General features: G+C 41.1%; 1 non-coding gene and 1 pseudogene across 1 annotated transcript; both read left to right on the forward strand.

Moving 5' to 3' along the window:
- The first annotated feature begins 3,577 nt into the window (after window positions 1-3,577).
- Window positions 3,578-3,691, forward strand: LOC140285064 (U5 spliceosomal RNA). The gene has a single exon (XR_011910265.1). It is a non-coding gene; the product is annotated as a U5 spliceosomal RNA (small nuclear RNA).
- A 17,931-nt stretch (window positions 3,692-21,622) lies between these two features.
- Window positions 21,623-21,730, forward strand: LOC140285078 (U5 spliceosomal RNA; annotated as a pseudogene).
- Window positions 21,731-27,649: the final 5,919 nt, after the last annotated feature.

Consider the following 27,649-nt stretch of genomic DNA (forward strand, 5'->3'; position numbering starts at 1 on the left):
CCTCCGCTCCCTCTTTTGATGGTGTATGTTCGGGCATTCGAACCTCTTCTTACCCGCCTTTTACAAACTATGGTCGGACATTCAAACCTTATTATAGCGGAACACATCCACTGCTGCTTTTGATGATGTATGGTTGGGCATTCGCACCTTTTCTTACCCATTTTTCAGTCATTTTTGGTGGACATGCAGACATGCTTGCAGCTGAACACCTCCGCTCCCGCTTTTGATGGTGTATAGTCGGGCTTTCGAGCCTTATCTTCCCCGGTTTTTACAAATTATGGTTGGACATTCAGACCTTGCAGCCGAAAACCTCCGCTCCCTCTTTTGATCATACATTGTCGGGCATTCGCACCTTGTCATACCCGCTTTTTACAAACTTTAGTCAGACATTCACACCTTGCAGCTGAACCACCTCCGCTCCCTGTTTTGATCATGTATGGTCTGGCAATACTACCTTTTCTTACCCGTTTGTGAGTAATTATGGCTGGACGTTCACACCTACTTGCAGCCGAACACCACCTCTTCCGCTTTTGATGATGTATTGTTCGGCATTCTAGTCTTTTCTAACACATTTTTCAGAAATTATGGTGGGACATTCACACCTACTCACAGCCGAAAACTTCCGCTCCCACATTTGATGGTGTGTAGTCGGGCATTCTCCCCCTTTCTCATCAGCTTTTTGCAAATTATGATCTGACATTCACACCTACTTGCAGTCGAACAGCTCTGCTCCCGCTTTTGATTATGTTTGGTTGGATATTCGAAACTTTTCTTAACTGCTTTTTAAAAACTTTGGTTGGACGTTCACACCTTGCAGCCGAACACCTTCGCTTCCACTTTTGATGGTATATATTCGGACTTTCGAACCTTTTCTTACCCGCTTTCTACAAACCATGGTCGGACTTTCACACCTTCTTGTAGCCGAACAACTCCGAACAAATGTAAGCTCTGTGTAGAATTAAATCACCTCTTCAGAGATTGCCCTAAATCTTTTGCCAAGAAATTAAAGACGGTAAAGTCACAGTCAAGCCAACAAAGAGAAGGACCAGAGGTGGCAGTTGGTGAACAAAATGAAGAGGTTGACCCAATAAATTCAAACTTCCCGCCAAAAGCTTGGATTGGAAGTGAGGAACATAAAGGGGAGGGGCCTGTAGAGGCCTCACCACTCAGTGCTGAAGTCTGTGAGAATTCAAAGGCGGAGGGTGGAGCTACGCTAAATGAGGAGGAAGAGCAGACAGGTGAGTGTAGTGAAGATACTCACCTCCCCGAAGGTCAACAGCCGAAGAGGACGGCATCTGAGTTGTCCTCCGATTCCCCAGTGGTATCAGAGAAGAGGGGAAGGGTTAGGTCCCTTTCAGACAGTTCTTCAGTGGAAGAACCTAGAGTCTTCCCCTCCGACTCACCAAATGAGGTCTCCTTTTTAACTTTAGCTCTGCAATCAACACCCAGGGACTCAAAGTTAAATGCAACATTGTGTCAGAGGCCAACACCGAGAGTCCGAAAAGGAAATATAGATCACCCTACTCACTTTTCACCTAAAGAAATTAAGGAAGAGCTAGTTTCCCAAGAAATAACCTGAGTGTGTAATTTGTTTTGATAACTTAGAAAAACGAAAATGACATACCTACTTTCCTTTATCCTTTTAATGGTTCTCACCTTCTCAACACTAAATGTGAGAAGTGTGAAATCAAAGACAAGAGCCCAGAGTATTTTATCCTTCTTAGTCTCCATAAAATCAGATGTGTTTTTAATACAAGAATGTGGACTACCTTTTTCAAAAAACCATAGACAATGGGAGGAAATGTGGCCCCATTTATCGATATGGAGTGGCTCAAATCAAAATAAAAATGATGGTATGGCCATTCTAATTAAAAATCCGCATGTTCTGGTGAAAGGTAGCACAGTGGCGGACGGGCACTTTTAGCACACTTGAATTTTATGGGGCAAGACTTTAACCTCTTAAATATTTATGGTTTCAATGGAAAAAATTACAGGTATGACCTTTTAGAAGATATACAGCTTTACATGCTAGGGCAAGTACCTTTAGTTGTAGGAGGGGATTTTAACTGTATCTTGAACAGGAAAGATAGAAAAAGAGCAGGGGGAGATTTTAAAGTGGATTTCTATTTGGACTTCGATTTTACTTCAGGGCATATGCAGGGATTTTAAGCTTACTGACTGTTTTAAAACCATGCATCCCAGAGAGGAGGGCTTCACCTGGTTTAGTCATGATGGCACCAGAGCCTCTCGCATTGATTATTTCTTTACTAGAGATTGCCCACCCACTGATGTTAGATTAACTCCTGTTTTCTTTTCAGACCACCTTATGCTCTCCTGCACCCTTTCCCCCCCTTCTGGTGTGACGGTAGGAAGTGGTCTGTGGAAACTCAACTGTTCCCTGTTGGAGGATGAAATCATAGTCAGTCAGTACAGGGAATGTTATAAAGAGTGGCAGACCTTTCAGGACCTCTACGAAACACATGCACAATCGTGGGAAATGGTGAAGGAAACGACCCAGACTTTTTTTAAACAGCAAGGTAAACGTAAAAAAAGGAAAGAGAATAGATGTATGATGGGACTACAGAAACGCTTACAGAGCTGCTTTAAACTAAATCAGTGTGGCATAGACTTTAATGAAGAAATCAAACATGTCAAAAAGGAAATGTCAGTTTTAGCAGAAATAAAGAGTAAAGGAATTTTTGTAAGAAGCAGGGAGCAGGAAATTGAGGAAGGTGAAAAATGCACACGGTACTTCATTAAGAAAGTTATAAATAAAAAGGAGTGTATTCAAAATCTAAAAAGAGAAGATGGGTTTTTAACAAAATCCACACAAGAGATGATTGAAACTGTACATACCTTTTATAGTAACATGTACAAAGAGAAACCAGTGCACTTGGAAACATCGGCAGAAATTTTAAAATTCGTTGACAAAACCGTAAAAGAGCATGCACACTTGACACAGGATTTTACTGCTTTAGAGTTAGAAAAAATGCCTAACAGGTTTTAAGAGAAGTCGAGCTCTGGGTTTAGACGGGCTTCCTGCAGAATTCTATCTGACCTTTTGGGACCTTTTATCATCAGACATTTTAGATGTTTTTAAAGATTTTGAAAAACTCGACCGACTGCCTGACAGTTTTAGAGTGGGAATAGTGACTCTACTTTTTAAAAAAATGATAAGACTGACCTAAAGAATTGGAGGCCCATCACACTTTTAAACTTTGACTGTAAACTTTTTAGCAAGGTTTTAGCGACACGGATGTCCTCTGTTTTAGAGGAGGTAATTCACCCAGACCAGGCTTGTGCCATCTCAGGGAGACAACTCACCGACAGCCTCGTACTGATTCGAGACATCATTGATTACGCTAGAGACAGAAACACCCGGCTTGTCATCTTAAATTTAGACTTTGAAAAAGCTTTTGATCGGGTCTCGCATCAATATCTCTTTCAGGTGTTGCAGCCATCGAGTAGTTCCTCCTTGGTCAGCCGAGGAGCAAGGGGGGGGGGGAGCAAAGCTCACCATGGGGAAGGTGGCTATGCCAACTAGCCTGATGCCCTGCTCCCGCAGTGACGGATAATCGTACTCTGGTTTCTCTTCATAACGTACAAGTCTTTCGCCTTTTACTAAAGACTTCAGTGGAGAGCAGCACTAATGAGTTGTTTCTATTTTTGGCAGGCTTTACCTTTGCGGGTGAAGCCCTTTCTGTCTGTGCAAAAGAAATCTTGTTACTGTGCAGAGTGACTTCTCTGAGTAGAGTCGCCTTACTTGTTGCGACTGCTTTGTCCTTCTTAATTACCATGTCTAGAAAGATTTAAACAAAAAAAACAACGTTGTACTTTGCAGTAAAAGAAAGAGCAAATCTAAAGTTTCAGGAATCCGAGAATAAGCTTACTTTCACGAGTTCTTCACGATTTCGGATTTTGCAATAAAATGAATTCCTTCACTCAAACTAAATTAAAACTGCTAAACCGCTAATCTGTTACATGTAAGGCAGATGTCAAATTCACCGAAATAGGATCTAAGGGTATTCGGCCAATCGAGCTGTAGCAGCTTCGGTAAAAGAGTATAAGTTGAAGAGTTTGTGAATAAAGGTGTGCGCACACATAGTGAGCTGTAGGAAAATAGGCAGGGAGCAATGCCGGCTGGGGTATATGTTCTTGTATGTTGTCTGACTGTTTGATTTGAATGTGTTGTGTAAGTGTCCTGTTGAATGTTACATGTTTGGGCTTTGACACGCTTCACTGTGGTTGTTAACTGTGTGGTGTGTCCTGAAATGTTATATGTTTGGGCTGTGTGACATGCTTAATGCTTGTCAGTAGCTACCCACTTATTCATATATAGCAACTGACAACATAAGAAGTCCGGACATACTTTGATAGTAGTTGTAGAAGTATCCTTATTGATAATAGATAAACTAATTCATAGTGATAGAACAGTAGATGAACAGGTGCCTGCACATGTCTCACGAAAATAAAATGGGTGTATGATTGCTGACGGCAGAGCAATACTGCCAAACTTATGAGTTCTTGTGGCAAACTTGATTCAGTGTCTTGACGTGTATACGCTGTTTCGCTGACTTGATTGTCACAAGAAACAAAGTGTGTTTGATAAGATCCGACCATTTTATTACGGGAGGATCAGTATGTATGGATTCTGATGTGACTGATAAACCCATTCATATCTTAAGCATCATCTAATACGTGAGACAACGCCCTGACACACAATCAAAAAAAAAAAAGAGAGAGGGGTTTTGTGTCCCCACAGTCCATAATGTAGAAAAGAGAGAAAAAAGCCTTTCTGATTTGGTGTGTGTGCTCACAGTGCAGAGTGTAGAGAAAAGAGAGAAAAGAAAGCCGTTTTGGTGTCACAGGTGTTGTGACTTACACACACATATTTCTGAATTGAGAAAATAAATCATTTTAGAGGAAGCAGTAGAGTTTAGATCCCACATTTGTTGATAGGCATTCATTTATTTTTTCTTTTAATCAGTTTTAAAGTGAATACTAACTGAGAAATGAAAAAGGTTAAGAGTTTAGAAGGTTTATGATCAGCTGAGTCTCTAAACAGAACAGCAAAGGGCTTCATTGAACATTTAAAAAAGATTCAGATTGTTAGAATATCCAGAAATTATAGGAATGGTGGTGATTACTCTTATTTTCTAGAATGGAAATAACTGCACCATGTCTGTTTTATGAATTTAAGGGGCTAAAAAGTTTTGTTCTCGTTTTTCTATGATTAACCGAATGTATGTGAGAGTGCAAACAGACAGAAGGGTTACGGCCAAGCGCTGGACCTTCCAAAAAAGATGAGACAGGCTGGACCCGTGCCATACTAGTTAAGACCTGCCTGTGGATAACAGGTTCTTTAAACTCTCACACACACAAACTCACACACACGTTCGCACACATACACCCATACACACACACATTCTTGAGCTTGCTGCAAGATTAAACCTTTGCATTAACCGACTCCAGCAACTCTGAGTCTCATTGAGAGAATTTTCTCAACAATTGGGTACTCAAACCAGATCTCGACGTTTTTTCCGCCGTCCAGGGTCGGAGCTGAAACCGTGCACGGGGGAGTCCAGTACTCCTAATGAAAGACCCCCTGCTGAATTGCGGTAATTAGGGGCCAGTGTCCACTGAAAGGGGGAAAAAGTGACGAGATCGTACTTTTGAATCAATGGCCAGAAGCCATTGGCAGTGCAGGCATCAACAATTATGGTGTTATTTCACCCATTAACACTTAAGGTACCTCATGCAGTGGCTGTGATATGGTTACTTAACAAAATATCTTTACCAGACATCTCTCCTACATAACTGTTCTTCTTTCACAGCCACACCTTGTTGTCGAGAGATGTGCTACACTTAATCCATCCACACTGCTACCTACCCCACAGATGGAAATTCTCATGATTGCATGTCAGAAATAACCATCAACGTTTTACCCAGGCCAGACTTAACTGATATACGTTATGAAAATGCAGAAATAACTATATTTATTCGACAGGTCACGCAAAAAACCCTGATGGCACAAATGCTACAGGATTTGCAGTACTAACAGAAACTGAAGTTTTCTTAAAACAACCACTACCAAAAAATTACTCTGTTCAAGCAGTCGAATTGGTAGCTTTAACTGAAGTTTGTAAATTAAATAACAAAAAGGTTGTTAACGTTTACACTGACAGTCAGTATGCCTTCTCAACTGTACATGTGTTAACACAGCATTGGAAAAACAGGTATGTTGACATCCACAGCTAATGTATAAACTACAAATATTTTAGCATTATTAGATGTTATTCAATTGTCATCTACAATAGACTCGTATGAATGACCAGAAGGAAAACCATACTGCCAAAGAATTTGTTTAAATATGCTGCAGTATTAAGCCATGGACCATGTCATGTCTCAACAGGAGGGATGGAAGCAATAATGAACAAGGTTTTTACAGCATATGGTTTTACTAATTATTGAAAAATTATTTTTAGAATAAAGAAATGAATAAAGTTTTGTCTAGCAGGTCAAATATGTGCAAAATACAATCCACAGGGCAATCTAAGACCAAAACAAAGATAATACCCTAAGCCAGTGTATCTTTTTCAACATATTTGTTTGGATTTCATTATTTCATTATTGTGTAGATTTCATTGAACTAAATCAATGTTAAGGGAAACGATTCTGCTCAGTGACAACAGAGGTTTTTACCAAATGGACTGAAATATTTCCATGTGCACAAGCAGATGCACTCTCAGTAGCAAAAGCACGGGTAAAATAAATCATTTCTAGATTTGAAATTCCTGAAAAGATCTTCAGTGATAATTTGACACACTTTGTAAACAATGTCATCTCACTGATGGCAAAGAACTTAAAATAGACCTTAGAAACCACTGTGCATATCATCCACAATCAGCAGGTTTCGTGGAGAGACACAATGGAATAATTAAGTCAAGATTGAAAAAAATCATGGAAGAAATAGGAAATGTTGGGTTTACTGTTTACCATCCTAAAAATGCATCCTCCAACTAGCACAAGATGAACTCCATTTGAGAAAAGGTATGGAAGACCATTTGTACTCCCACAGTCAAAACACAGTCATCAACTGACATGATGAAGAAAAAAAGAAAAAGAGAAGAAACCTTAGCAGAATACAAATATTAACAAGTAGAGAGATCTCTTCTGTTTAGTCTGTTCCAGGTGAACCGGTGAAGGAATATCTGAAGACAGTAAAACCCGGGGACTGGATCATCATCTAAGTGATAAAGAAAAAGAACTGGTCCAGTCCAAGGGGGGAAGGTCCATTTCAGGTACTACTTACATCACCCACAGCAGCTGAAGGACTTCTTGGATTCACTTATCACATTGTACTACGACCTTCAGAAGTAGGGAAAGATTAGTTACCCACCACTGTTTTCTGAGGCAAAAGTCTGACTACAAAGGGGAATTCTCTCTACAGGAGGGAGTTCATCTCAACCTCAGTGAAGAAAACAACGGCTAACATGAGAACATAGGGTGTGACTAAAATAAGACAGGGAAAATGGATGGACAAAGGCCGTGGCATCCATTCAGATTACCAGGATTTTGTGGGTTAAGAGGAACCAGCTGTGTATTATTAATCATTACTCTTATTATAGTATTCCCAATTTTATGGTATGAAGCATGGATTAGCAGAAATAAAGATGATGCAGGACAGAGTACCACCACTGTCCCCTTGACATAGAAAGTGCCACACTAGTAATAACATTTATTTAAACTTGGAGATAAATGGAGAAAATAATCTCATATGCAATAGCTGAGACAGAAAAAACAGAAAACTTTTGAAGACACGATTAAAAGAACATTTAGAACATACAATAAGCTTAAAAGGAGTGACAAATCTGCGACTGCGGAGCATAGAAGTCTAATTAAAAACAGGAGCAGTAGGACAGACTTTTGGGAAATCTGAGTAAGCTCTGGGAATCAAATTTAGATAATGATCAGACTTGGCCTTTCTTATTTCTGCTGTACATTTATTTCTAAGCTTCCTAAAAGCAAGGCAATGACCCGGGGCCCTCATATGCCCAGCTAGCATCCAAGGTTTATTTGGAGGTGGTTCAGCTGCAAGTTGTGAATTTCTGACTAAAGTTTGTAAAAAGCGGGTAAGACAAGTTGCGAATGCCTGACAATGTATGATCAAAAGAGGGAGAGGAGGTTTTCGGCTGAAAGAAGGTCTGAATATCCAACCATAATTTGTAAAAACCGGGGAAGAAAAGGCTCGAAAGCCCGACTATACACCATCAACAGCTGGAGCGGAGGTGTTCAGCTACAAGAAGGTGTGAATGTCCGACCATAGTTGGTAAAAAGCGGATAAGAAAAGGTGAAAATAACCGGCTGTACACAATCAATAGCGGGAACGGAGTTGTTCGGCTACTAAAAGGTGTGAAAGTCCGACCCTGGTTTGTAAAAAGTGGGTAAGACAAGGTGTGAATGCCCGACAATGTATGATCAAAAGAGGAAGCGGAGGTTTTCGGCTGCAAGAAGGTCTGAATGTCCAACCATAATTTGTAAACACTGGGGAAGAAAAGGCTCGAAAGCCCGACTATACACCATCAAAAGCGGGAGCGGAGGTGTTCAGCTGCAAGAAGGTTTGAATGTCCATCAATAATTGCTAGAAAACATGAAAGAAAATTTTCGAATATCAAACCGCACATGATTATAAGCGGGAGAGGAGGTGTTCAGCTGCAAGAAGGTGTGAATGTCCACCCATAATTACTGAAAAATGGGTAAGAAAAGGTGCGAATGCCCAACCATACATCATCAAAAGGAGGAGTGGATGTGTTCGGCTACAAGAAGGTTTGAATGTCCGACCATAGTTTGTAAAAGCGGGTAAGAAAAGGTTAAAATACCTGCCTGTACACAATCAATAGCGGGAGCGGAGTTTTTCGGCTGCAAGAAGGTGTGAACGTCCGACCAAAGTTTGTAAAAAGCAGTTAAGAAAAGTTTCGAATATCCAACCAAACATAATCAAAAGCGGGAGCAAAGCTGTTTGACTGCAAGTAGGTGTGAATGTCAGTTCATAATTTGCAAAAAGCTGATGAGAAAGGGGGAGAATGCCCGACTATACACCATCAAATGCAGGAGCGGAGATGTTCGGCTGTGAGTAGGTGTGAATCTCCAACCATAATTGCTGGAAAATGTGTTAGAAAAGGTAAGAATGCCCAACCATACATCATCAAAAGCAAGAGTGGATGTGTTCGGCTACAAGAAGGTTTGAATGTCCAACCATAGTTTGTAAAAAGCGGGTAAGAAAAGGTTCGAATGCCCGAACATACACCATCAAAAGAGGGAGCGGAGGTGTTACGCTGTAAGAAGGTGTGAATGTCCGACCATAATTGGTAAAAAGCGGGTAAGAAAAGGTTAAAATACCAGATTGTACACAATCAATAGCGGGAGCGGAGTTGTTCGGCTACAAGAAGGTGTGAAAGTCCAACCATGGTTTGTAGAAAGCGGGTAAGAAAAGGTTCGAAAGTCCGAATATATACCATCAAAAGTGGAAGCGAAGGTGTTCGGCTGCAAGAAGGTGTGAACGTCCAACCAAAGTTTGTAAAAAGCAGTTAAGAAAAGGTTCGAATATCCAACCAAACATAATCAAAAGCGGGAGCAGAGCTGTTCGACTGCAAGTAGGTGTGAATGTCAGATCATCATTTGCAAAAGCTGATGAGAAAGGGGGAGAATGCCCGACTATACACCATCAAATGTGGGAGCGGAAGTTTTCGGCTGTGAGTAGGTGTGAATGTCCCACCATAATTTCTGAAAAATGTGTTAGAAAAGACTAGAATGCCGAACAATACATCATCAAAAGCGGGAGAGGTGGTGTTCGGCTGCAAGTAGGTGTGAAGGTCCAGCCATAATTACTCACAAACGGGTAAGAAAAGGTAGTATTGCCAGACCATACATGATCAAAACAGGGAGCGGAGGTGGTTCAGCTGCAAGAAGGTGTGAATGTCCGACTAAAGTTTGTAAAAGCGGGTAAGACAAGGTGCGAATGCCCGACAATGTATGATCAAAAGAGGGAGCGGAGGTGTTCGGGTGCAAGAAGGTCTGAATGTCCGACCATAATTTGTAAAAACCGTGAAGAAAAGGCTCGAAAGCCCAACCATACACCATCAAAAGCGGGAGCGGAGGGGTTCAGCTGCAAGAAGGTCTGAATGTCCACCAATAACTACTGAAAAATGGTTAAGAAAAGGTGCGAATGCCCAACCATACATCATCAAAAGCAGGAGTGGATGTGTTCGGCTCCAAGGTTTGAATGTCCGACCATAGTTTGTAAAAGGTGGGTAAGAAAAGGTTCAAATGCCCGAACATATACCATCAAAAGAGGGAGCGGAGGTGTTCCGCTGTAAGAAGGTGTGAATGTCCGACCATAGTTGGTAAAAAGCGGGTAAGAAAAGGTTAAAATACCCGACAGTACACAAACAAAAGAGGGAGCAGAGATTTTCAGCTACAAGAAGGTTTGAAAGTCCGACCATGGTTTGTAAAAAGCGGGTAAGAAAAGGTTCGTATGCCCGAATATACACCATCAAAAGCGGAAGCGGAGGTGTTCGGCTTCAAGAATACGTGAACGTCCGACCAAAGTTTGTAAAAAGCAGTTAAAAAGGTTCGAATATCCAACCAAACATAATCAAAAGCGGGAGCAGAGCTGTTCGACTGCAAATAGGTGTGAATATCAGATCATAATTTGCAAAAAGCTGATCAGAAAGGGTGAGAATGCCCGACTATACACCATCAAAAGCGGGAGCGGTTGTTCGGCTGTGAGTAGGTGTGAATCTCCAACCATAATTGCTGAAAAATGTGTTAGAAAAGGTAAGAATGCTGGTTCATACATCATCAAAAGCGGGAGAGGTGGTGTTCGGCTGCAAGTAGGTGTGAATGTCCAGCCATAATTACTCACAAACGGGTAAGAAAAGGTAGTGTTGCCAGACCATACATGATCAAAACAGGGAGCGGAGGTGGTTCAGCTGCAAGAAGGTGTGAATGTCCGACTAAAGTTTATAAATAGCGGGTAAGACAAGGTGCGAATGCCCGACAATGTATGATCAAAAGAGGGAGCGGAGGTTTTCGGCTGCAAGAAGGTCTGAATGTCCACCCATAATTCCTGAAAAATGGGTAAAAAAAGGGTGCGAATGCCCAACCATACATCATCAAAAGCAGGAGTGGATGTGTTCGGCTACAAGAAGATTTGAATGTCCATCAATAATTGCTTTAAAACATGAAAGAAAATTTTCGAATATCAAACCGCACATGATCATAAGCGGGAGAGGAGGTGTTCAGCTGCAAGAAGGTGGGAATGTCCACTCATAATTACTGAAAAATGGGTAAGAAAAGTTCAGAATGCCCAACCATACATCATCAAAAGAGCGAGCAGAGGTGTTCCGCTGTAAGAAAGTGTGAATGTCCGACCATAGTTGGTAAAAAGCGGGTAAGAAAAGGTTAAAATACCAGATTGTACACAATCAATAGCGGGAGCGGAGTTGTTCGGCTAGAAGAAGGTGTGAAAGTCCGACCATGGTTTGTAAAAAGCGGGTAAGAAAAGGTTCGAATGCCCGAATATATATACCATCAAAAGTGGAAGCGAAGGTGTTCGGCTGCAAGAAGGTGTGAACGTCCGACCAAAGTTAGTAAAAAGCAGTTAAGAAAAGATTCAAATATCCAACCAAACATAATCAAAAGCGGGAGCAGAGCTTTTCGATTGCAAGTAGGTGTGAATGTCAGATCATAATTTGCAAAAAGCTGATGAGAAAGGGTGAGAATGCCCGACTATACATCATCAAAGGCGGGAGAGGTGGTGTACGGCTGCAAGTAGGTGTGAACGTCCAGCCATAATTATTCACAAACGGGTAAGAAAAGGTAGTATTGCCAGACAATACATGATCAAAACAGGTAGCGGAGGTGGTTCAGCTGCAAGGTGTGAATGTCTGACTAAAGTTTGTAAAAAGCGGGTATGACAAGGTGCGAATGCCCGACAATGTATGATCAAAAGAGGGAGCGGAGGTGTTCCGCTGTAAGAAGGTGTGAATGTCCGACCATAGTTGGTAAAAAGCGGGTAAGAAAAGGTTAAAATACCCGACTGTACACAAACAAAAGAGGGAGCAGAGATTTTCAGCTACAAGAACGTTTGAGAGTCCGACCATGGTTTGTAAAAAGCGGGTAAGAAAAGGTTCGTATGCCCGAATATACACCATCAAAAGCGGAAGCGGAGGTGTTCGGCTTCAAGAATACGTGAACGTCCGACCAAAGTTTGTAAAAAGCAGTTAAAAAGGTTCGAATATCCAACCAAACATAATCAAAAGCGGGAGCAGAGCTGTTCGACTGCAAATAGGTGTGAATATCAGATCATAATTTGCAAAAAGCTGATCAGAAAGGGTGAGAATGCCCGACTATACACCATCAAAAGCGGGAGCGGTTGTTCGGCTGTGAGTAGGTGTGACTCTCCAACCATAATTTCTCACAAATGGGTAAGAAAAGGTAGTATTGCCAGACCATACATGATCAAAACAGTTAGGAAGGTGTGAACAACCGACTAAAGTTTGTAAAAATCGGCTAAGACAAGGTGCGAATGCCTGACAATGTATGATCAAAAGAGGGAGCGGAGGTTTTCGGCTGTAAGAAGATCTGAATGTCCACCCATAATTCCTGAAAAATGGGTAAAAAATGGGTGCGAATGCCCCACCATACATCATCAAAAGCAGGAGTGGATCGGCTGCAAGAAGGTGTGAATGTCTGACTATATTTGGTGAAAAGCAGGTGAAGCAAGGTCTGAATGCCCAACCTTACATCATCAAAAGCGAGATCAGAGGTGTTTGGCTGCAAGAAGGCCATAGTTTGCCAAAAGCGGGTAAGGTGCGAATGACCGACTAAATATCAACAAAAGTGGGGGGGGGGGGGGGGGGGGGGTGTCTTCGGATGCAAGTGGGTGTGAATATCCCATCATACAAGTATGGTGGAGAGGAAGCTGTGAATGGCCGACCATAGTTTGCAAAAAGCGGGTGAGAAAAGGTGTGAATGTGAAAGGGAGTTCTGCATGATTTGCAATTTTGCTATTAAATAAATTCTTTCACTCAAACCGAGTGAAAACTGCTTTTACCTTCATCTTTATCAATCGACTTCAACAAAGAACAACGTTGGATTTTCCAGTAGAAGAAGTTGAAATCGATCTAGACATTGATAAATATGAAGAACAAAGCAGTTTCCACTTGGTTTGAGTGAAGGAATGAATTTTATAGCAAAATCCGAAATCATGCCTAACTCCTCAAAAGGAACGTATTGCTCAACCAAAGGGATGCTTCTTTCTCATTCAGGGTAATATGAGGAACTTTATGCTTGATACATTTTTAGACATTGATAACTATGAAGGACAAAGCTATTTTAACTTGGTTTGAGCAAAGCAATTAATTTTATAGGAAAATCCGAAATCGTGCAGAACTCATGAAAATAAGCTTTTTCTCGGATTCCTGATCCTCCAGTGTTGCTCTTTCCTATACAGCAAAATACAACCTTGTTCTTTGTTGAAATCGATCTAGATATTGATAAATATGAAGGACAAAGCAGTTTTAACTTGGTTTGAGTGAAGGAATTCATTTTATACATAAAATCCCAAATCATGCAGAACGTATGAAAAGAAGCTTATTCTCGGATTCCTGATACTTCAGTGTTGCTCTTTCTTCTACTGCATAATACAATGTTGTTCTTTGTTGTAGTCGATCTAGACATTGATAAATATGAAGTTAAAAGCAGTTTTAACATAGTTTGAGTGAAGGAATTCATTTTATATATAAAATCCCAAATATAGCAGAACGTATGAAAAGAAGCTTATTCTCGGATTCCTAAAACTTTTGATTTGCTCTTTCTTTTACTGCAAAGTACAAAATTGTTTTTTTTGTTTAAAACTATCTAGACATTGATAAATATTAAGGTAAAAGCCGTTTTAACATAGTTTGAGTGAAGGAATTAATTTTATAGATAAAATCCCAAATCATGCAGAACTCCTCAAAAGGGGCGTATGGCTTAATCACAAGTGTGGTTCTTTTTCATTCTGGGTAATATGAGGAAGTTTATGCTTGAAATATATGTAGAATTGGGTACATATGAAGGACAAAGCAGTTTTAATTTAGTTTGAGTGAAGGAATTTAATTTATAGCAAAATCCGAATTCGTGCAGAACTCATGAAAGCAAGCTTATACTCGGATTCCTGAAACTTTAGATTTGCTCTTTCTTTTACTGCAAAGTACAACGTTGTTTTTTCTTGAAATCTATCTAGACATTGATAAATACCAGCCGAACATCTCTGCTGCCGCTTTTGATAATTTATGGTTGGGCATTCTTACCTTTTATTACCCGCTTTTTACAAATTATGGTTGGACATTCAGACCTTCTTGCAGCCGAACACCTCCGCTGCCTCTTTTGATGGTGTATAGTCTGGCTTTCGAGCCTTTTCTTCCTCGGTTTTTACAAATTATGGTTGGACATTCAGACCTTGCAGCCGAAAACCTCCGCTCCCTCTTTTGATCATACATTGTTGGGCATTCGCACCTTGTCATACCCGCTTTTTACTAACTTTAGTCAGACATTCACACCTTGCAGCTGAAGCACCTCCGCTCCCTGTTTTGATCATGTATGGTCTGGCAATACTACCTTTTCTTACCCGTTTGTGAGTAATTATGGCTGGACCTTCACACCTACTTGCAGCCGAACACCACCTCTCCCGCTTTTGATGATGTATTGTTCGGCATTCTAGTCTTTTCTAACACATTTTTCAGAAATTATGGTGGGACATTCACACCTACTCACAGCCGAAAACTTCCGCTCCCACATTTGATGGTGTATAGTCGGGCATTCTCCCCCTTTCTCATCAGCTTTTGCAAATGATGATCTGACATTCACACCTACTTGCAGTCGAACAGCTCTGCTCCCGCTTTTGATTATGTTTGGTTGGATATTCGAACCTTTTCTTAACTGCTTTTTACAAACTTTGGTTGGACGTTCACACCTTCTTGCAGCCGAACACCTTCGCTTCCACTTTTGATGGTATATATTCGGACTTTCGAACCTTTTCTTACCCGCTTTCTACAAACCATGGTTGGACTTTCACACCTTCTTGTAGCCGAACAACTCCGCTCCCGCTATTGATTGTGTACAATCTGGTATTTTAACCTTTTCTTACCCGCTTTTTACCAATTATGGTCGGACATTCACACCTTCTTACAGCGGAACACCTCCGCTCCCTCTTTTGATGGTGTATGTTCGGGCATTCGAACCTTTTCTTACCCGCTTTTTACAAACTATGGTTGGACATTCAAACCTTCTTGTAGCCGAACACATCCACTCTTGCTTTTGATGATGTATGGTTGGGCATTCTCACCTTTTCTTACCCATTTTCCAGTAATTATGGGTGGACATTTGCACCTTCTTGCAGCTGAACCACCTCCGCTCCCTGTTTTGATCATGTATGGTCTGGCAATACTACCTTTTCTTACCCGTTTGTGAGTAATTATGGCTGGACATTCACACCTACTTGCAGCCGAACACCACCTCTCCAGCTTTTGATGATGTATGGACCGGCATTCTTACCTTTTCTAACATGTTTTTCAGCAATTATGGTTGGAGATTCACACCTACTCACAGCCGAACATCTCCGCTCCCGCATTTGATGGTGTATAGTCGGGCATTCTCCCCCTTTCTCATCAGCTTTTTGCAAATTATGAACTGACATTCACACCTACTTGCAATCGAATAGCTCTGCTCCCGCTTTTGATTATGTTTGGTTCGATATTCGAAACTTTTCTTAACTGTTTTTTACAAACTTTGGTCGGACGTTCACACCTTCTTGCAGCCGAACACCTCCGCTTCCGCTTTTCATGGTGTATATTCCGGCATACAAACCTTTTCTTACCTGCTTTTTACAAACCATGGTCGGACTTTCACACTTTGTTGCTAAACAACTCCGCTCCCTCTTTTGATTGTGTACAGTCGGGTATTTTCACCTTTTCTTACCCGCTTTTTACCAACTATGGTCGGACATTCACACCTTCTTACAGCAGAACACCTCCGCTCCCTCTTTTGATGGTGTATGTTCGGGCATTCGAACCTCTTCTTACCCGCCTTTTACAAACTATAGTCGGACATTCAAACCTTCTTATAGCGGAACACATCCACTGCTGCTTTTGATGATGTATGGTTGGGCATTCGCACCTTTTCTTACCCATTTTTCAGTCATTATTGGTGGACATGCAGACATTCTTGCAGCTGAACACCTCCGCTCCCGCTTTTGATGGTGTATAGTCGGGCTTTCGAGCCTTTTCTTCCCTGGTTTTTACAAATTATGGTTGGACATTCAGACCTTGCAGCCAAAAACCTCCGCTCCCTTTTTTGATCATACATTGTCGGGCATTCGCACCTTGTCATACCCGCTTTTTACAAACTTTAGTCAGACATTCACACCTTGCAGCTGAAGCACCTCCGCTCCCTGTTTTGATCATGTATGGTCTGGCAATACTACCTTTTCTTACCCGTTTGTGAGTAATTATGGCTGGACGTTCACACCTACTTGCAGCCGAACACCACCTCTCCCGCTTTTGATGATGTATTGTTCGGCATTCTAATTTTTTCTAACACATTTTTCAGCAATTATGGTGGGACATTCACACCTACTCACAGCCGAAAACTTCCGCTCCCACAGTTGATGGTGTATAGTCGGGCATTCTCCCCCTTTCTCATCAGCTTTTTGCAAATTATGATCTGACATTCACACCTACTTGCAGTCGAACAGCTCTGCTCCCGCTTTTGATTATGTTTGGTTGGATATTCGAAACTTTTCTTCACTGCTTTTTACAACCTTTGGTTGGACGTTCACACCTTCTTGCAGCCGAACACCTTCGCTTCCACTTTTGATGGTATATATTCGGACTTTCGAACCTTTTCTTACCCGCTTTTTACAAACTATGGTCGGACATTCAAACCTTCTTATAGCGGAACACATCCAATGCTGCTTTTGATGATGTATGGTTGGGCATTCGCACCTTTTCTTACCCATTTTTCAGTCATTATTGGTGGACATTCGCACCTTCTTGCAGCTGAACAACTCCTCTCCCGCTTATAATCATGTGCGGTTTGATATTCGAAAATTTTCTTTCATGTTTTAAGACAATTATTGATCGACATTCAAATCATCTTGTAGCCGAAGACATCTACTCCTGCTTTTGATGATGTATGGTTCGGCATTCGCACCCTTTTTTTACCCATTTTTCAGGAATTATGGGTGGACATTCAGACCTTCTTTTAGCCGAAAACATCCGCTCCCTCTTTTGATCATACATTGTCGGGCATTCGCACCTTGTCTTACCCGCTTTTTATAAACTTTAGTCGGACATTCACACCTTCTTGCAGCTGAACCACCTCCGCTCCCTGTTTTTGATGATGTATGGTCTGGCAACACTACCTTTTCTTACCCGTTTGTGAGTAATTATGGCTGGACATACACACCTACTTGCAGCCGAACACCACCTCTCTGGCTTTTGATGATGTATAGACCGGCTTTCTTACCTTTTCTAACATATTTTTCAGCAATTATGGTTGGAGATTCACACCTACTCACAGCCGAACATCTCCGCTCCCGTATTTGATGGTGTATAGTCGGGCATTCTCCCCCTTTCTCATCAGCTTTTTGCAAATTATGAACTGACATTCACACCTACTTGCAGTCGAACAGCTCTGCTCCCGCTTTTGATTATGTTTGGTTCGATATTCGAAACTTTTCTTAACTGCTTTTTACAAACTTTGGTCGGACGTTCACACCTTCTTGCAGCCGAACACCTCCGCTTCCGCTTTTCTTGGTGTATATTCCGGCATACAAACCTTTTCTTACCTGCTTTTTACAAACCATGGTCGGACTTTCACACTTTGTTGCTAAACAACTCCGCTCCCTCTTTTGATTGTGTACAGTCGGGTATTTTCACCTTTTCTTACCCGCTTTTTACCAACTATGGTCGGACATTCACACCTTCTTACAGCAGAACACCTCCGCTCCCTCTTTTGATGGTGTATGTTCGGGCATTCGAACCTCTTCTTACCCGCCTTTTACAAACTATGGTCGGACATTCAAACCTTATTATAGCGGAACACATCCACTGCTGCTTTTGATGATGTATGGTTGGGCATTCGCACCTTTTCTTACCCATTTTTCAGTCATTTTTGGTGGACATGCAGACATGCTTGCAGCTGAACACCTCCGCTCCCGCTTTTGATGGTGTATAGTCGAGCTTTCGAGCCTTATCTTCCCCGGTTTTTACAAATTATGGTTGGACATTCAGACCTTGCAGCCGAAAACCTCCGCTCCCTCTTTTGATCATACATTGTCGGGCATTCGCACCTTGTCATACCCGCTTTTTACAAACTTTAGTCAGACATTCACACCTTGCAGCTGAACCACCTCCGCTCCCTGTTTTGATCATATATGGTCTGGCAATACTACCTTTTCTTACCCGTTTGTGAGTAATTATGGCTGGACGTTCACACCTACTTGCAGCCGAACACCACCTCTTCCGCTTTTGATGATGTATTGTTCGGCATTCTAGTCTTTTCTAACACATTTTTCAGAAATTATGGTGGGACATTCACACCTACTCACAGCCGAAAACTTCCGCTCCCACATTTGATGGTGTGTAGTCGGGCATTCTCCCCCTTTCTCATCAGCTTTTTGCAAATTATGATCTGACATTCACACCTACTTGCAGTCGAACAGCTCTGCTCCCGCTTTTGATTATGTTTGGTTGGATATTCGAAACTTTTCTTAACTGCTTTTTACAAACTTTGGTTGGACGTTCACACCTTGCAGCCGAACACCTTCGCTTCCACTTTTGATGGTATATATTCGGACTTTCGAACCTTTTCTTACCCGCTTTCTACAAACCATGGTCGGACTTTCACACCTTCTTGTAGCCGAACAACTCCGAACAAATGTAAGCTCTGTGTAGAATTAAATCACCTCTTCAGAGATTGCCCTAAATCTTTTGCCAAGAAATTAAAGACGGTAAAGTCACAGTCAAGCCAACAAAGAGAAGGACCAGAGGTGGCAGTTGGTGAACAAAATGAAGAGGTTGACCCAATAAATTCAAACTTCCCGCCAAAAGCTTGGATTGGAAGTGAGGAACATAAAGGGGAGGGGCCTGTAGAGGCCTCACCACTCAGTGCTGAAGTCTGTGAGAATTCAAAGGCGGAGGGTGGAGCTACGCTAAATGAGGAGGAAGAGCAGACAGGTGAGTGTAGTGAAGATACTCACCTCCCCGAAGGTCAACAGCCGAAGAGGACGGCATCTGAGTTGTCCTCCGATTCCCCAGTGGTATCAGAGAAGAGGGGAAGGGTTAGGTCCCTTTCAGACAGTTCTTCAGTGGAAGAACCTAGAGTCTTCCCCTCCGACTCACCAAATGAGGTCTCCTTTTTAACTTTAGCTCTGCAATCAACACCCAGGGACTCAAAGTTAAATGCAACATTGTGTCAGAGGCCAACACCGAGAGTCCGAAAAGGAAATATAGATCACCCTACTCACTTTTCACCTAAAGAAATTAAGGAAGAGCTAGTTTCCCAAGAAATAACCTGAGTGTGTAATTTGTTTTGATAACTTAGAAAAACGAAAATGACATACCTACTTTCCTTTATCCTTTTAATGGTTCTCACCTTCTCAACACTAAATGTGAGAAGTGTGAAATCAAAGACAAGAGCCCAGAGTATTTTATCCTTCTTAGTCTCCATAAAATCAGATGTGTTTTTAATACAAGAATGTGGACTACCTTTTTCAAAAAACCATAGACAATGGGAGGAAATGTGGCCCCATTTATCGATATGGAGTGGCTCAAATCAAAATAAAAATGATGGTATGGCCATTCTAATTAAAAATCCGCATGTTCTGGTGAAAGGTAGCACAGTGGCGGACGGGCACTTTTAGCACACTTGAATTTTATGGGGCAAGACTTTAACCTCTTAAATATTTATGGTTTCAATGGAAAAAATTACAGGTATGACCTTTTAGAAGATATACAGCTTTACATGCTAGGGCAAGTACCTTTAGTTGTAGGAGGGGATTTTAACTGTATCTTGAACAGGAAAGATAGAAAAAGAGCAGGGGGAGATTTTAAAGTGGATTTCTATTTGGACTTCGATTTTACTTCAGGGCATATGCAGGGATTTTAAGCTTACTGACTGTTTTAAAACCATGCATCCCAGAGAGGAGGGCTTCACCTGGTTTAGTCATGATGGCACCAGAGCCTCTCGCATTGATTATTTCTTTACTAGAGATTGCCCACCCACTGATGTTAGATTAACTCCTGTTTTCTTTTCAGACCACCTTATGCTCTCCTGCACCCTTTCCCCCCCTTCTGGTGTGACGGTAGGAAGTGGTCTGTGGAAACTCAACTGTTCCCTGTTGGAGGATGAAATCATAGTCAGTCAGTACAGGGAATGTTATAAAGAGTGGCAGACCTTTCAAGACCTCTACGAAACACATGCACAATCGTGGGAAATGGTGAAGGAAATGACCCAGACTTTTTTTAAACAGCAAGGTAAACGTAAAAAAAGGAAAGAGAATAGATGTATGATGGGACTACAGAAACGCTTACAGAGCTACTTTAAACTAAATCAGTGTGGCATAGACTTTAATGAAGAAATCAAACATGTCAAAAAGGAAATGTCAGTTTTAGCAGAAATAAAGAGTAAAGGAATTTTTGTAAGAAGCAGGGAGCAGGAAATTGAGGAAGGTGAAAAATGCACACGGTACTTTATTAAGAAAGTTATAAATAAAAAGGAGTGTATTCAAAATCTAAAAAGAGAAGATGGGTTTTTAACAAAATCCACACAAGAGATGATTGAAACTGTACATACCTTTTATAGTAACATGTACAAAGAGAAACCAGTGCACTTGGAAACATCGGCAGAAATTTTAAAATTCGTTGACAAAACCGTAAAAGAGCATGCACACTTGACACAGGATTTTACTGCTTTAGAGTTAGAAAAAATGCCTAACAGGTTTTAAGAGAAGTCGAGCTCTGGGTTTAGACGGGCTTCCTGCAGAATTCTATCTGACCTTTTGGGACCTTTTATCATCAGACATTTTAGATGTTTTTAAAGATTTTGAAAAACTCGACCGACTGCCTGACAGTTTTAGAGTGGGAATAGTGACTCTACTTTTTAAAAAAATGATAAGACTGACCTAAAGAATTGGAGGCCCATCACACTTTTAAACTTTGACTGTAAACTTTTTAGCAAGGTTTTAGCGACACGGATGTCCTCTGTTTTAGAGGAGGTAATTCACCCAGACCAGGCTTGTGCCATCTCAGGGAGACAACTCACCGACAGCCTCGTACTGATTCGAGACATCATTGATTACGCTAGAGACAGAAACACCCGGCTTGTCATCTTAAATTTAGACTTTGAAAAAGCTTTTGATCGGGTCTCGCATCAATATCTCTTTCAGGTGTTGCAGCCATCGAGTAGTTCCTCCTTGGTCAGCCGAGGAGCAAGGGGGGGGGGGAGCAAAGCTCACCATGGGGAAGGTGGCTATGCCAACTAGCCTGATGCCCTGCTCCCGCAGTGACGGATAATCGTACTCTGGTTTCTCTTCATAACGTACAAGTCTTTCGCCTTTTACTAAAGACTTCAGTGGAGAGCAGCACTAAATGGTAAATGGTAAATGGACTTGTACTTGTATAGCGCTTTTCTAGTCTAGCTGACCACTCAAAGCGCTTCACTAATGAGTTGTTTCTATTTTTGGCAGGCTTTACCTTTGCGGGTGAAGCCCTTTCTGTCTGTGCAAAAGAAATCTTGTTACTGTGCAGAGTGACTTCTCTGAGTAGAGTCGCCTTACTTGTTGCGACTGCTTTGTCCTTCTTAATTACCATGTCTAGAAAGATTTAAACAAAAAAAACAACGTTGTACTTTGCAGTAAAAGAAAGAGCAAATCTAAAGTTTCAGGAATCCGAGAATAAGCTTACTTTCACGAGTTCTTCACGATTTCGGATTTTGCAATAAAATGAATTCCTTCACTCAAACTAAATTAAAACTGCTAAACCGCTAATCTGTTACATGTAAGGCAGATGTCAAATTCACCGAAATAGGATCTAAGGGTATTCGGCCAATCGAGCTGTAGCAGCTTCGGTAAAAGAGTATAAGTTGAAGAGTTTGTGAATAAAGGTGTGCGCACACATAGTGAGCTGTAGGAAAATAGGCAGGGAGCAATGCCGGCTGGGGTATATGTTCTTGTATGTTGTCTGACTGTTTGATTTGAATGTGTTGTGTAAGTGTCCTGTTGAATGTTACATGTTTGGGCTTTGACACGCTTCACTGTGGTTGTTAACTGTGTGGTGTGTCCTGAAATGTTATATGTTTGGGCTGTGTGACATGCTTAATGCTTGTCAGTAGCTACCCACTTATTCATATATAGCAACTGACAACATAAGAAGTCCGGACATACTTTGATAGTAGTTGTAGAAGTATCCTTATTGATAATAGATAAACTAATTCATAGTGATAGAACAGTAGATGAACAGGTGCCTGCACATGTCTCACGAAAATAAAATGGGTGTATGATTGCTGACGGCAGAGCAATACTGCCAAACTTATGAGTTCTTGTGGCAAACTTGATTCAGTGTCTTGACGTGTATACGCTGTTTCGCTGACTTGATTGTCACAAGAAACAAAGTGTGTTTGATAAGATCCGACCATTTTATTACGGGAGGATCAGTATGTATGGATTCTGATGTGACTGATAAACCCATTCATATCTTAAGCATCATCTAATACGTGAGACAACGCCCTGACACACAATCAAAAAAAAAAAAGAGAGAGGGGTTTTGTGTCCCCACAGTCCATAATGTAGAAAAGAGAGAAAAAAGCCTTTCTGATTTGGTGTGTGTGCTCACAGTGCAGAGTGTAGAGAAAAGAGAGAAAAGAAAGCCGTTTTGGTGTCACAGGTGTTGTGACTTACACACACATATTTCTGAATTGAGAAAATAAATCATTTTAGAGGAAGCAGTAGAGTTTAGATCCCACATTTGTTGATAGGCATTCATTTATTTTTTCTTTTAATCAGTTTTAAAGTGAATACTAACTGAGAAATGAAAAAGGTTAAGAGTTTAGAAGGTTTATGATCAGCTGAGTCTCTAAACAGAACAGCAAAGGGCTTCATTGAACATTTAAAAAAGATTCAGATTGTTAGAATATCCAGAAATTATAGGAATGGTGGTGATTACTCTTATTTTCTAGAATGGAAATAACTGCACCATGTCTGTTTTATGAATTTAAGGGGCTAAAAAGTTTTGTTCTCGTTTTTCTATGATTAACCGAATGTATGTGAGAGTGCAAACAGACAGAAGGGTTACGGCCAAGCGCTGGACCTTCCAAAAAAGATGAGACAGGCTGGACCCGTGCCATACTAGTTAAGACCTGCCTGTGGATAACAGGTTCTTTAAACTCTCACACACACAAACTCACACACACGTTCGCACACATACACCCATACACACACACATTCTTGAGCTTGCTGCAAGATTAAACCTTTGCATTAACCGACTCCAGCAACTCTGAGTCTCATTGAGAGAATTTTCTCAACAATTGGGTACTCAAACCAGATCTCGACGTTTTTTCCGCCGTCCAGGGTCGGAGCTGAAACCGTGCACGGGGGAGTCCAGTACTCCTAATGAAAGACCCCCTGCTGAATTGCGGTAATTAGGGGCCAGTGTCCACTGAAAGGGGGAAAAAGTGACGAGATCGTACTTTTGAATCAATGGCCAGAAGCCATTGGCAGTGCAGGCATCAACAATTATGGTGTTATTTCACCCATTAACACTTAAGGTACCTCATGCAGTGGCTGTGATATGGTTACTTAACAAAATATCTTTACCAGACATCTCTCCTACATAACTGTTCTTCTTTCACAGCCACACCTTGTTGTCGAGAGATGTGCTACACTTAATCCATCCACACTGCTACCTACCCCACAGATGGAAATTCTCATGATTGCATGTCAGAAATAACCATCAACGTTTTACCCAGGCCAGACTTAACTGATATACGTTATGAAAATGCAGAAATAACTATATTTATTCGACAGGTCACGCAAAAAACCCTGATGGCACAAATGCTACAGGATTTGCAGTACTAACAGAAACTGAAGTTTTCTTAAAACAACCACTACCAAAAAATTACTCTGTTCAAGCAGTCGAATTGGTAGCTTTAACTGAAGTTTGTAAATTAAATAACAAAAAGGTTGTTAACGTTTACACTGACAGTCAGTATGCCTTCTCAACTGTACATGTGTTAACACGGCATTGGAAAAACAGGTATGTTGACATCCACAGCTAATGTATAAACTACAAATATTTTAGCATTATTAGATGTTATTCAATTGTCATCTACAATAGACTCGTATGAATGACCAGAAGGAAAACCATACTGCCAAAGAATTTGTTTAAATATGCTGCAGTATTAAGCCATGGACCATGTCATGTCTCAACAGGAGGGATGGAAGCAATAATGAACAAGGTTTTTACAGCATATGGTTTTACTAATTATTGAAAAATTATTTTTAGAATAAAGAAATGAATAAAGTTTTGTCTAGCAGGTCAAATATGTGCAAAATACAATCCACAGGGCAATCTAAGACCAAAACAAAGATAATACCCTAAGCCAGTGTATCTTTTTCAACATATTTGTTTGGATTTCATTATTTCATTATTGTGTAGATTTCATTGAACTAAATCAATGTTAAGGGAAACGATTCTGCTCAGTGACAACAGAGGTTTTTACCAAATGGACTGAAATATTTCCATGTGCACAAGCAGATGCACTCTCAGTAGCAAAAGCACGGGTAAAATAAATCATTTCTAGATTTGAAATTCCTGAAAAGATCTTCAGTGATAATTTGACACACTTTGTAAACAATGTCATCTCACTGATGGCAAAGAACTTAAAATAGACCTTAGAAACCACTGTGCATATCATCCACAATCAGCAGGTTTCGTGGAGAGACACAATGGAATAATTAAGTCAAGATTGAAAAAAATCATGGAAGAAATAGGAAATGTTGGGTTTACTGTTTACCATCCTAAAAATGCATCCTCCAACTAGCACAAGATGAACTCCATTTGAGAAAAGGTATGGAAGACCATTTGTACTCCCACAGTCAAAACACAGTCATCAACTGACATGATGAAGAAAAAAAGAAAAAGAGAAGAAACCTTAGCAGAATACAAATATTAACAAGTAGAGAGATCTCTTCTGTTTAGTCTGTTCCAGGTGAACCGGTGAAGGAATATCTGAAGACAGTAAAACCCGGGGACTGGATCATCATCTAAGTGATAAAGAAAAAGAACTGGTCCAGTCCAAGGGGGGAAGGTCCATTTCAGGTACTACTTACATCACCCACAGCAGCTGAAGGACTTCTTGGATTCACTTATCACATTGTACTACGACCTTCAGAAGTAGGGAAAGATTAGTTACCCACCACTGTTTTCTGAGGCAAAAGTCTGACTACAAAGGGGAATTCTCTCTACAGGAGGGAGTTCATCTCAACCTCAGTGAAGAAAACAACGGCTAACATGAGAACATAGGGTGTGACTAAAATAAGACAGGGAAAATGGATGGACAAAGGCCGTGGCATCCATTCAGATTACCAGGATTTTGTGGGTTAAGAGGAACCAGCTGTGTATTATTAATCATTACTCTTATTATAGTATTCCCAATTTTATGGTATGAAGCATGGATTAGCAGAAATAAAGATGATGCAGGACAGAGTACCACCACTGTCCCCTTGACATAGAAAGTGCCACACTAGTAATAACATTTATTTAAACTTGGAGATAAATGGAGAAAATAATCTCATATGCAATAGCTGAGACAGAAAAAACAGAAAACTTTTGAAGACACGATTAAAAGAACATTTAGAACATACAATAAGCTTAAAAGGAGTGACAAATCTGCGACTGCGGAGCATAGAAGTCTAATTAAAAACAGGAGCAGTAGGACAGACTTTTGGGAAATCTGAGTAAGCTCTGGGAATCAAATTTAGATAATGATCAGACTTGGCCTTTCTTATTTCTGCTGTACATTTATTTCTAAGCTTCCTAAAAGCAAGGCAATGACCCGGGGCCCTCATATGCCCAGCTAGCATCCAAGGTTTATTTGGAGGTGGTTCAGCTGCAAGTTGTGAATTTCTGACTAAAGTTTGTAAAAAGCGGGTAAGACAAGTTGCGAATGCCTGACAATGTATGATCAAAAGAGGGAGAGGAGGTTTTCGGCTGAAAGAAGGTCTGAATATCCAACCATAATTTGTAAAAACCGGGGAAGAAAAGGCTCGAAAGCCCGACTATACACCATCAACAGCTGGAGCGGAGGTGTTCAGCTACAAGAAGGTGTGAATGTCCGACCATAGTTGGTAAAAAGCGGATAAGAAAAGGTGAAAATAACCGGCTGTACACAATCAATAGCGGGAACGGAGTTGTTCGGCTACTAAAAGGTGTGAAAGTCCGACCCTGGTTTGTAAAAAGTGGGTAAGACAAGGTGTGAATGCCCGACAATGTATGATCAAAAGAGGAAGCGGAGGTTTTCGGCTGCAAGAAGGTCTGAATGTCCAACCATAATTTGTAAACACTGGGGAAGAAAAGGCTCGAAAGCCCGACTATACACCATCAAAAGCGGGAGCGGAGGTGTTCAGCTGCAAGAAGGTTTGAATGTCCATCAATAATTGCTAGAAAACATGAAAGAAAATTTTCGAATATCAAACCGCACATGATCATAAGCGGGAGAGGAGGTGTTCAGCTGCAAGAAGGTGTGAATGTCCACCCATAATTACTGAAAAATGGGTAAGAAAAGGTGCGAATGCCCAACCATACATCATCAAAAGGAGGAGTGGATGTGTTCGGCTACAAGAAGGTTTGAATGTCCGACCATAGTTTGTAAAAGCGGGTAAGAAAAGGTTAAAATACCTGCCTGTACACAATCAATAGCGGGAGCGGAGTTTTTCGGCTGCAAGAAGGTGTGAACGTCCGACCAAAGTTTGTAAAAAGCAGTTAAGAAAAGTTTCGAATATCCAACCAAACATAATCAAAAGCGGGAGCAAAGCTGTTTGACTGCAAGTAGGTGTGAATGTCAGTTCATAATTTGCAAAAAGCTGATGAGAAAGGGGGAGAATGCCCGACTATACACCATCAAATGCAGGAGCGGAGATGTTCGGCTGTGAGTAGGTGTGAATCTCCAACCATAATTGCTGGAAAATGTGTTAGAAAAGGTAAGAATGCCGGTCCATACATCATCAAAAGCGGGGAGAGGTGGTGTTCGGCTGCAAGTAGGTGTGAATGTCCAGCCATAATTACTCACAAACGGGTAAGAAAAGGTAGTATTGCCAGACCATACATGATCAAAACAGGGAGCGGAGGTGGTTCAGCTGCAAGAAGGTGTGAATGTCCGACTAAAGTTTGTAAAAGCGGGTAAGACAAGGTGCGAATGCCCGACAATGTATGATCAAAAGAGGGAGCGGAGGTGTTCGGGTGCAAGAAGGTCTGAATGTCCGACCATAATTTGTAAAAACCGTGAAGAAAAGGCTCGAAAGCCCAACCATACACCATCAAAAGCGGGA

Source organism: Leuresthes tenuis, unplaced genomic scaffold, assembly GCF_036924035.1.
Source record: "Leuresthes tenuis unplaced genomic scaffold, fLeuTen1.0.hap1 SCAF_24, whole genome shotgun sequence".
NCBI classification, from domain to species: domain Eukaryota; kingdom Metazoa; phylum Chordata; class Actinopteri; order Atheriniformes; family Atherinopsidae; genus Leuresthes; species Leuresthes tenuis.